Source organism: Sinohyriopsis cumingii, chromosome 15 (genome assembly GCF_028554795.1).
Source record: "Sinohyriopsis cumingii isolate HCF-2022 chromosome 15, ASM2855479v2, whole genome shotgun sequence".
In the NCBI taxonomy this organism is placed as follows: Eukaryota; Metazoa; Mollusca; class Bivalvia; order Unionida; family Unionidae; genus Sinohyriopsis; species Sinohyriopsis cumingii.
In genome coordinates, this window is record NC_142975.1 from 96,229,205 (window position 1) to 96,240,902 (window position 11,698).

The window sequence follows — 11,698 nt, forward strand, 5'->3', positions numbered from 1 at the left end:
TCACTTTCAAGCTCGTGTAAACTGAGGTTGATGTTAATTGCAGACTTTCATCTCGATGCTGAATTTATCATGACATTAAAACAACGACATAATAAGTTTGTGCGAGATGTAACTCAATAATGTTGTGGCAGTATTCAAAAAAAAGTTCGAATACAATTTACCGTAGATAGAATTAACAGTAATTTCGGTCACACGCGCGAAAATATAATGCTGACCTGTCTTTAATGTAATCGACGTCGAGGTGCTAGTTTACGAAAGTGAATGCGGTGGTAATTGTGTGTCTTCAGAAATTACTTGTAATTGCTCGCGTAAACATGCACGTTGAGGAGCAGTCGAATCTAATCGATAGATGCAGGTCTACACGTAGATCTTACCACGCTAGAATCTGTATGTGTTGTCAGACTCCAAACAGGATGTTGTCAGACTCCAAACAGGATCAGTCGCTCTTCAAGTTCACCAGGTTCATCTAAATATCTTACAGTGACATCACCTAGTACTGGTTGTTTTGAAAAGTCATGTCCTTGTAATAGTATATGATTTTTTCTTTGTGTAAATGCATTGATGGGTTTCATAAAAATCGCACGAGTAATTTCACTATTTAACACAGCTATCACACTTGGTAATCTTGCAATCCATTTTCGAGATCTCATGTCTTTCTGAATTATTTGCTTTGCATATCGATATCCAAATAACAGCCCAGCAAGTGTTCGATTAAATCGTTCAACAATTGCCTCATCACGATGAATTGAAGTATGTCCTCGTCTGATTTTGACATTATGTTTTTTTCATCAGAGATGATACTACACCAATAGTTGTGGCCATTACAAGGGTCCTCGTTGATAAATTCGTTCATAAGCAGATAGAACTTCATCTACTGCGTTTAGACTTAAACAATTTCTTATTCTTGGAACAACACACACACACACACACACACACACACAAGAGCGAAGTCAGACGCCAGATGCTACATAAAAAAACATACTGCCAGTAGAGTGTTCAAATAATTTAATGACATTGAGATAATATACCAATAAAATACATAAGTAAATAAATATGTCAGTAATAAAACTAAAATCTGTGCTTACTTTAAAATGAAGCAAAATACAATTAATTGTGTATCAAACAAAACAAACTTCAATATACAGTGTTCATGTGGAAGTGTATGGATTCACATTAATGTTTCTTTAAAATTACTATCAAAATTCGTGACTTTCTAATTGGGTATGTGATTTGATTATATACAAGTCCATGTACACATAAGGTGATGCATTTCATTACGATATCGATATTTGTATGAAATAAATGACGATATGAATAATAGAATACATTATACAAAGGAGACAGATTAACTTTTGATTTAGTTTTGTAATTTCAGTGGTAGAATCACCACAATATCGAAAAATTACAAGTTGTAGGCAGGGGAGCCCGCATCATTATTTTCAGGAGGAGTTCGCATGTAGTTGTGAGCTATTACATTTTTTGGGTGTAAGCCAAACCATGCTAAGAATAGAACGGGTGTACACCATTGCCTTAAGTACGTACGCAATTGATTGTAAGAATTATTCGCTTTTGGACCGACTCTGACACTCGGCACAAATCATTCTAGGGATTGTCAAAAATATCCTTTGAGTGGAAGGATATACGAGCTGTCTCCACATATAGCTATCAAGGTGACGGACAGCGTGTGAAAAATGTCTGCATTTGTTGAACATACAGATGCCGTGCGATCAGCAGTAAATCGTTTGAAAGTTTTATTTTCATATTGAAGAAAAGAGAAACCGGCTAGCAATGTTAGCTTCTTACCAATCGAAATCCTACTCAGCCCTTTTCATAAATGTTAGCTTTTGTGTCGTTTAATATTGTTTTATATGCTTTTGTGTCTAAATTCCAAGCGTGATCGATTTGGCCAGCTGGCCATTAATTGGAAGATGGTATCTACTCGACTATTCTAGTGCTCCTTTGATTAAGCTTATTTTTGTTAGATACACACATTTTGTTCGATGCATAACTGGGAATTATTCCGTGAGAACAACGTGATTGCTGCAGGGTTTCTATCAAACTGATCTAAATGAATTAAAAACGGAACTCCTGCCCATTATTTTGAGTTCCTACTTCTCTCGAAATGCCCTCACTGTCACAATTTTTTTTCTCTGCAAGAATCATACAGAGACGTCATTTCTTTTGGGCATTGAACCACATATATATCATAGGTCTTGGTGACTTATGACCTTTTTTTCTACACAATTCAGTGCAAAAATGTCCTTAATCACAGCTTTTGTATGTGATGTACTGATGTGATATGAGGAAATACATTAATGAACAGTACAAAATCGTTTCAGGTACTGCAGCTACTCAGAGGATGTGGGGTTTTAAGTATGTCAGTAAAATAAAGCATCATAAAGTATCTGGTCCAATATACTGAGATATACTGAAAAATATTGGCGACTGTCTTACCGTTCCACTAACTTGACTTTTGTCAAACTAAATGTTGCCGCTTCAGTGGCTACGAATAAAAAGGCGAGTGACCCTAGCAACTACACTTTACTATCAAATACATCTCTGACTCTCAAAATGATGGAACTTATATCCGAGACGAGATGATCAGTTTTCTGCAAGGAAACAATCTGATTAAAGATAGCACGGTTTCAGGAAGGGAAAATCTTGCATAAGAATATCATATTGTTTCTTGTGGACGAATCCAAACATGTGAATAAAATTAAACTCCTTTGTGTGTTTTAATTAGACATTGATAAGACAATGGACGATTCGGGGAGCAATAGACTGTGGATCCAAGGCTAGTTAAATTGCAGAACCCAGAAAAATGTTTTTAAGTGAGCGCAATATTCCCAGGAATAAGTTTAAGTCGTGTTGGTCAAAGCTCCTTCTTGGACCCGCTCTTTTCACAATCTTTATCAATGACAAAATAGTATCCAGCCGTATCCATTCATTTGCAGATGATGTAACCAAGTCAGCCAAGGGATGATTAAGACAATTCAAAATCACACTGACTTTGAAAGCAAGCGAATTCTGTATTTCTTTGATCAAAGTCCTAGACGTTGTGACTTGGTTGATGGGTGGGAAAAGCAGCCCACACGCTGTATGGGGTTAATATCTGTTACTCGGATACTTGCACTATGGTGCTTCAGGTTTCCGTACACGTGAACATCTTCGAACATATACGGACAAAACATTTCAACTGTCAACTGCTACGTTCCAAAGAACTGAAAGTATTAATGTTTTCCTCCAGAAAGAACACAACTTGCTTACATAATTTTCGAGTGCAACAAAAAATAAAAATAAAATAAAGAAAACAAATCCAATGCATATATACATATTAGATATGCAAGAGTTATCTAACGTGTCAATGTTTCAATAGATTTCAGCGTGCTTACCAGGAATTCAGTTATCAAGAACCGCGTGACGTACGTTTCACGGGCATTGTGGTGGTCATAATATTTACCTGTGTCTTCTTTCCTTTCACACGCAAGCATTCACTGGTGGCTTTTCATAGACTGTGGCTTATCTAAGGTACATAACATGTAGTGATAACATCTATATATAAACTATTTCATTTATAACAAATGTATCAAAATATGTGTACAAAAGTGTAGGTTAAATGCATATCCAGCATAAATGTGAGTTTACTTAAAATGACATAGACTATATATATATATATATATATATATATATATATATATATATATATATATATATATATATATATATATAAAGAGAGAGAGACAGAAACAGATAAATAATAGGTATGTGTGTAAGTGCGAGAGCGAGAGAGAGAGAGACTCAGTGTGTTTACTATATATTCTTCATCTGACACAGTGCCCTGAATATGGTCGAATCACCCGCTTTTAACATTGAGAGGATATGTTTCGATTATCAGTGCACGTATTGAAAAGTGTCACGTGATCTGCAGAATTGATGCAAAACATATGGCCATTCTGCTTGCTTAGAAATAATATGATTTACAAAAGTAACTGGTTCCACCCTGTTCAGAGATAACTGAAAAATGGGTTGTTTCTCTCTGCGGAATCGAAGTGTTTGTCTTCTGTCATGCTGATTTTCTTTTTTCGTTTTCTCCGTGGGGTCGTGACTGTTATTACCTTTTGGATCTAGAAAAAATAAATTATGGTATCGAAAAGTTTCTTACAATGCAACATTATGATAGAGATTTTAAAACGAGAAACAGTAATAACGGCACTTTTCAAAATCAATGGAATTGTGTTCCAAATGATCTGTGTGTCACGCATGTTTCACATCTCTAAACCTAAAAAATTTCATAACTGATTTTTGTACAGAATAAAAGCTATTAAAAGCATGCTAACTTCTGAAATTAAAATATTGGTGCACACAGTCTCCATGAATAACAAATTCAACAGGATATAAATAATTAATGAATATAGCAAGATAAAAATTAGACAAGGAATAAAAACGTGTGAAAGTACGAATATTACAAGACACATGATAGCACGATTATTTACCAAACATGTGATAGCACTATTATTTGTGCCAAACATGTGATATCACGATTATTTACCAAGCATGTGATAGAACGATCATTTACCAAGCATGTGATAGCACGATTATTTACCAAACATGTGATAGCACGATTATTTGCCAAATATGTGATAGCACGATTATTTGCCAAGCATGTGATAGCACGATTATTTGCCAAACATGTGATATCACGATTATTTACCAAGCATGTGACAGCACAATTATTTACCAAGCATGTGATAGCACGATTATTTACCAAGCATGTGATAGCACGATTATTTGCCAAGCATGTGATAGCACGATTATTTACCAAGCATGTGATAGCACGATTATTTACCAAACATGTGATAGCACGATTATTTGCCAAACATGTGATAGCACGATTATTTGCCAAGCATGTGATAGCACGATTATTTGCCAAACATGTGATATCACGATTATTTGCCAAGCATGTGATAGCACAATTATTTGCCAAACATGTGATAGCACGATTATTTGCCAAGCATGTGATAGCACAATTATTTGCCAAACATGTGATAGCACGATTATTTGTCAAGCATGTGAGAGCACAATTATTTACCAAGCATGTGATAGCACGATTATTTACCAAACATGTGATAGCACGATCATTTACCAAGCATGTGATAGCACGATTATTTGCCAAGCATGTGATAGCACGATTATTTGCCAAACATGTGATATCACGATTATTTGCCAAGCATGTGATAGCACAATTATTTGCCAAACATGTGATAGCACGATTATTTGCCAAGCATGTGATAGCACGATTATTTGCCAAACATGTGATATCACGATTATTTACCAAGCATGTGATAGCACAATTATTTACCAAGCATGTGATAGCACGATTATTTACCAAACATGTGATAGCACGATTATTTGCCAAACATGTGATAGCACGATTATTTGCCAAGCATGTGATAGCACGATTATTTGCCAAACATGTGATATCACGATTATTTACCAAGCATGTGACAGCACAATTATTTACCAAGCATGTGATAGCACGATTATTTACCAAGCATGTGATAGCACGATTATTTGCCAAGCATGTGATAGCACGATTATTTACCAAGCATGTGATAGCACGATTATTTACCAAACATGTGATAGCACGATTATTTACCAAGCATGTGATAGCACAATTATTTACCAAACATGTGATAGATCGATTATTTACAAAACATGTGGTAGTATGAATATTTACTAAGCATGTGATAGCACGATCATTTACAAAACATGCGATAGAACGATTATTTGCAAAACATGTGATAGAAAGATTATTTACAAAACATGTGATAGCACGATCTTTTACAAAATATGTGATACAACGATTATTTACAAAGCATGTCATAGCACGTTTACTTAAAAACTAACCTGTGATAGCACGAATATTTACAAAACATATGAGAACACGAACATTTACAAAAATGTAACAGAAGGGTTATTTATAAAATTTCTGGTAGCACGAATATTTACAAATCATGTGAAATTTTAAAACAATTTAAGGATATATATGTTTGGATATAATCAAGTTAAAAACTTGATAACATTTGTTGTATAATTAAGACTAACAAGCTGAGAACAATGCATTTAGAATGAAGTTCAAAGTGATAATTAAACATGTACATACATACATACATACATACATACATACATGCATGCATGCATGCATGCATACATACATACATGAATACATACATACAGACGAACAGAGAGGCAGACAGATAGACATAGGCAAATTTATATAAGCAGGTTAAACAATCACTGTAGTTCACTGCTATTGCTGCAACTGCTACATTCAATATTTATATCCGTGAATGATTTGTACAAAGAAACGAACAAAGCAGAAGATTATGACGGTGATGACGAAGGCTAATAAAACATCGATGATGACATTGAATACGAAATGGGGGAATGAAGATGCAAGAAAAGAAAAGAGAAAATCTAGTCTGGGCTTCAACTTTATTTGCATCCAGTTTTTTTTTTTTCTGGCAAGCTCAGACCTTATTTGCATCCAGTTTTTCTGGCAAGCTGAGATTTGTAGAGCATTTCTCTGCTGGCTTCTTATCCTTCCTTTCCGGAGACTTGTCCCTAATTTCTGGGAATCGAAGAGTTTGGTTTTCCTTGCTCTTGACGTTTTCGTTGAATGTAGCACGTGATTCTCCGAGACGTGGCAGATGCAGATTTACATCGGGTTCTGGGGGCTGCTTGCTTTGACCCTTTTTGGTTACAACTTTCATTTTTCTCATTTTACATCTCGACAAACTTGGCAAACTGCTTCGATTATCTTCTTCTGCATATATATATATATATATATATATATATATATATATATATATATATATATATATATATATATATATATATATAAAGAGAGAGAGTGAGGAAGAAATGTACTAATATCTTTGTTGGACTCAAGCAGTATGTATTTACGTATGTACGTATGTATGTATGTATGTATGTATGTATGTATGCATGTGTGCATGTATGTATGTATGTATGTATGTATGTATGTATGGATATATGTATGTATGTATGTATGTATGTATGTATGTATGTGTCAGTGCATTCCTCCTATACACAACGTCTATCTATATATTCAAACTATAAAGGACACATGTCTATACGTTTTTTCTATAAAGGATATCTCTATGTAGTTCTTACCGAAATGGGCGTCTTGTCACATGTCCAGGGTATAGCTATTGTTACGTCCTTAATATACAGGAAATATATGCATATATCCCTACAGTAAAGTACATATATTTATATGTTCCTCCTATACAGGACTTCTATTCATAAGTTCCTACTATACAGGACTTATATTCATAAGTTCCTACTATACAATACTTCTATTCATACGTTCCTACTGTACAGGACTTCTATTCATAAGTTCCTACTATACAGGACTTATATTCATAAGTTCCTACTATACAGGATTTCTATTCATAAGCTCCGACTATCAGGACTTCTATTCATAAGTTCCTAGTATACATGACTTATATTCATACGTTCCTACTATACAAGACTTCTATTCCTAAGTTCCTGCTATACATGACTTCAATTCATTCTTTCCTACTATACAGGACTTATATTCATACGTTCCTACTATGCATGACTTATATTCATACGTTCCTACTATACATGACTTATATTCATACGTTCCTGCTATACAAGACGTATATTCATACGTTCCTACTATACAAGACTTCTATCGATACGTTCCTACTACATCACTTATATTCATACGTTCCTACTATACAAGACTTATATTCATACGTTCTTACTATACAAAACTTATATTCATACGTTCCTACTATACAGGACTTATATTCATAAGTTCCGAATATCAGGACTTCTATTCCTACGTTCCTACTATACATTACTTATATTCACACGTTCCTACTATACAGGACTTCTATTCATAAATTCCTACTATACATGACTTATATTCATACGTTCCTACTATACAAGACTTCTATTCATACGTTCCTATTACACATGACTTTTATTCATACGTTCCTACTATACATTACTTATATTCACACGTTCCTACTATACAGGACTTCTATTCATAAATTCCTACTATACATGACTTATATTCATACGTTCCTACTATACAATACTTCTATTCATACGTTCCTATTACACATGACTTTTATTCATACGTTCTACTATACCTGACTTCTGTTCATACGTTCCTACTATACAAGACTTATATTCATACGTTCCTAGTATACAGGACTTCTATCCATACGTTCCTACTATACAGGACTTCTATTTCTACGTTCCTGCTGTACACGACTTCTATTCATACGTTCTACCATACATGACTTCTGTTCCTACGTTCCTACTATACAAGACTTCTATTCATACGTTCCTACTATACAGGAATTCTATTCTTAAGTTCCTACTATACAGGCCTTCTATCGATACGTTCCTACTATACAGGACTTATATTCATACGTTCCTATTATACAAGACTTATACTCATACGTTCCTACTATACTGGACTTCTATCCATACGTTCCTACTATACATCACTTATATTCATACGTTCCTACTATACAAGACTTCTATTTATACATTTCTACTATACAGGAATTCTATTCATAAGTTCCTACTATACATGACTTCTGTTATTACGTTCCTACTATACATGACTTCTATTTATACGTTTATACTATACAGGACTTCTATTCATAAGTTCCTACTATACATGACTTCTGTTCATACGTTCCTACTATACAGGACTTATATTCATACATTCTTACTGTACAGGACTTAAATTCATACGTTCCTACAATACATGACTTATATCCATACGTTCCTAGTATAAAGGACTTGTATTTATTCGTTCCTACTATACAAAACTTCTATTCATACGTTTCTACCATACAGGACTTCTATTCATAAGTTCCTACTATACAGGACTTATATTCGTAAGTTCCTACTATACAGGACTTATATTCATAAGTTTCTACAGTACATGATATTTATTCACAAATTGCTTCGATAAAAGACATATGTCCATATAGAGATCCATAAACTAGCTCTTCCTTTTATTAACCTTGGTTTGCTTATGAATTGACATATCCAGGGTAGTGCTGGTGCGCCGTGAAGCCTCTACGTATATACATTGGTACCGATGTAAATACATACATGCATAAATGTGAATCATTCCATCTGACCACCCGTCCGTCGATCCAAGCTAATGTATCTCATGCATACGTTCGTCGAATAGTCTAGAACTCTGTTATATATATATATATATATATATATATATATATATATATATATATATATATATATATATATATATATATATATATCCTGAAGATTATTAAGACGGAAGACACAATACGGAAGGAACTACTACTGTCGTTCCCCCCTTTTTTAGATGTGCTTGACCCTCAAGGAAAAGAACTTATGGAGAAGTTTGGTAAATTCAAAGAATACAATGGACGTGTTTACGACAAATATGTATAAGAAATGTTTACCTTGTTCGCTAACGGTGATACGACTAACTATAACGGCATCATTCGGATAGCTGGATTCACGTCCTACTTCTCCACAGGTAGGTACATCTATGTCCGATTCCAACATCACGAGTACACCTGCATTGAGTTCACTATATATGTAAAATCTTTTCGAATGTTCGTAATTCAACGCGCGTGTGTGTGTGTGTGTGTGGGGGGGAGGAATGTTCGGACAATTAAAAAATTGATTGAGATGGATGTATTACCTATGGTAGTATTATTCTAAATACAAACATATATGCATTATTACATGCGTCCATCCAAACGTACGAACCATGATATATCAGTAGGTAAGATATCAGAATTGTAAGCAAGTAATCATCCTGGTCAGTGCTAGTGAGCTGCTCTACTTGAAAAGGGAACTTATCTCCCATAATCCTGCACATAAAGAAGCCAATAATGTGCTCAAAAATGCCTTTGAAAACCAAAAATAATAATGGCGTCGACACTCAAATAATTCTGTCTTTGCTGCAAAGCAATCGCAATTTCTCACTACGTTTTATTTCTTTAAAGTAGTACATCTTCTAGCAGAACAACGATCCAAAATATTTGTTCGTGTTCTAATAAATGATTCCTACTTTTATGGAATACAGCAGATTATTGGTTTTATTTTCCTTGTCCTATTTCTTTATTTAAAACAAATCTGGTTTAAAAGCATGCATTGCGTTCAATAAGAAATTGACTTACCTTGCCTGTTCTGTGCATTAAATTACCAAGGCCTCCGTCTCTTCCCTGAACCAGATAAAGTAATTGCTGTAGTCGACTCAGACTGACAGGTAGAATTCACTTGATAATGTAATTCATGTCATTTCATCAGTATTAATTGGTATCCATTATTTATGCCCACGTAGATAAAGCGTTAACTAAATACCTGTCACAATGAAGGAGTCTTCATACACTTAATAAAAATCGCTCAATTATGTCAAATATATCTGTCGAAAACAATTAAATTACTAACGATTGAACAATGGCTGTTTGTTTCCTTTATCATTATCGAGCAAAGGTTTTTTCCATCTTTCAAGTCATCTGGTATGTCTTTTAAGTATATCATTGATATATCTAATGCGGAATGCCTTCAAAGTATTTGGGTTATTAACCCTTATCCATGTTTACACGACAAGAGAGAGTGCGCAGAGACGTGCGTGCTTTCACTGCCAAATGGTGATAAACTCGCCGACTAGGGGAGAAGCTTGGAATTCGTTTGTGCGCTAAGAGAGACACGTTTTAATGAAGTTTATTCATTGATTTTCGCTTGAACTTGATTTAAAACAGGCAAACAAATGAATTTTTAGATTGTTATGCTAATTCTAAATAACATAAAGGGCAATATTTTAACTGCTGGGCACGAGAAAAACGTGATTTTGAGACAACAGTTGCTGATCTTTTTTCCCGATTTCAATCAAGCAAACGTCTTGCTAAATAGAACGTATTACTTCAACCCAGATGAATAGGAACTACATTTTAGCAAGAAGATATATATTTGAAGCTGTAGTGTTTAAAAATAAAATTTTTAAAAAAAATTGATCTAGTAAGTTGCTTCAATTTGTATTTCGAAGAATACAAATTTATATAATAAAAATTCGGTGCACTACCATCATCGTCACGGTGCACTAACGTCATCGTCACGGTGAACTATCTTCATCGCCACAGTGCACTACAATTCACCGCCAGGGTGCACTACCTTCATCGTCAAGGTGCACTACCTTCATCGCCAAGGTGAGCTATCTTCATTGCCTCCGTGCACTAACTTCATCGCCACAGTGCACTACCTTCATCACCATGGTGCAATATCTTCATCACCACGGTGCACTACCTTCATCGCCACAGTGCACTACCGTTATCGTCACGGTGCACTACCTTCATTAAGTCGGTTCACTTCCTTCATCGCCACAGTGCACTACTGTCATCGTCACGGTGCACTACCTTCATCGCCACGGTAAACGATCTTCATCGCCTCGGTGCACTGCCTTCATCGCCACAGTACACTACCTACATCGCCACGGTGCACTACCTTCTTCACCACGACGGACTACCTTCATCGCCACGATGCATTACCTTCATCGCTAACTCGTTCACTTCGTCCACCACTTTCTTCTCCATAACGATTTATCTTCTGCGCTCTAGAGTTG

General features: G+C 35.1%; 1 long non-coding RNA gene across 1 annotated transcript; it reads right to left on the reverse strand.

Annotated features, from left to right (window-relative positions):
- Positions 1–990: 990 nt before the first annotated feature.
- On the reverse strand, positions 991–10,616 carry LOC149782364 (uncharacterized). Its single transcript, XR_016414584.1, has 4 exons — positions 10,257–10,616; positions 9,531–9,647; positions 6,537–6,826; positions 991–4,124 (listed from the first exon to the last, which is right to left on the reverse strand). It is a non-coding gene; the product is annotated as an uncharacterized LOC149782364 (long non-coding RNA).
- Positions 10,617–11,698: the final 1,082 nt, after the last annotated feature.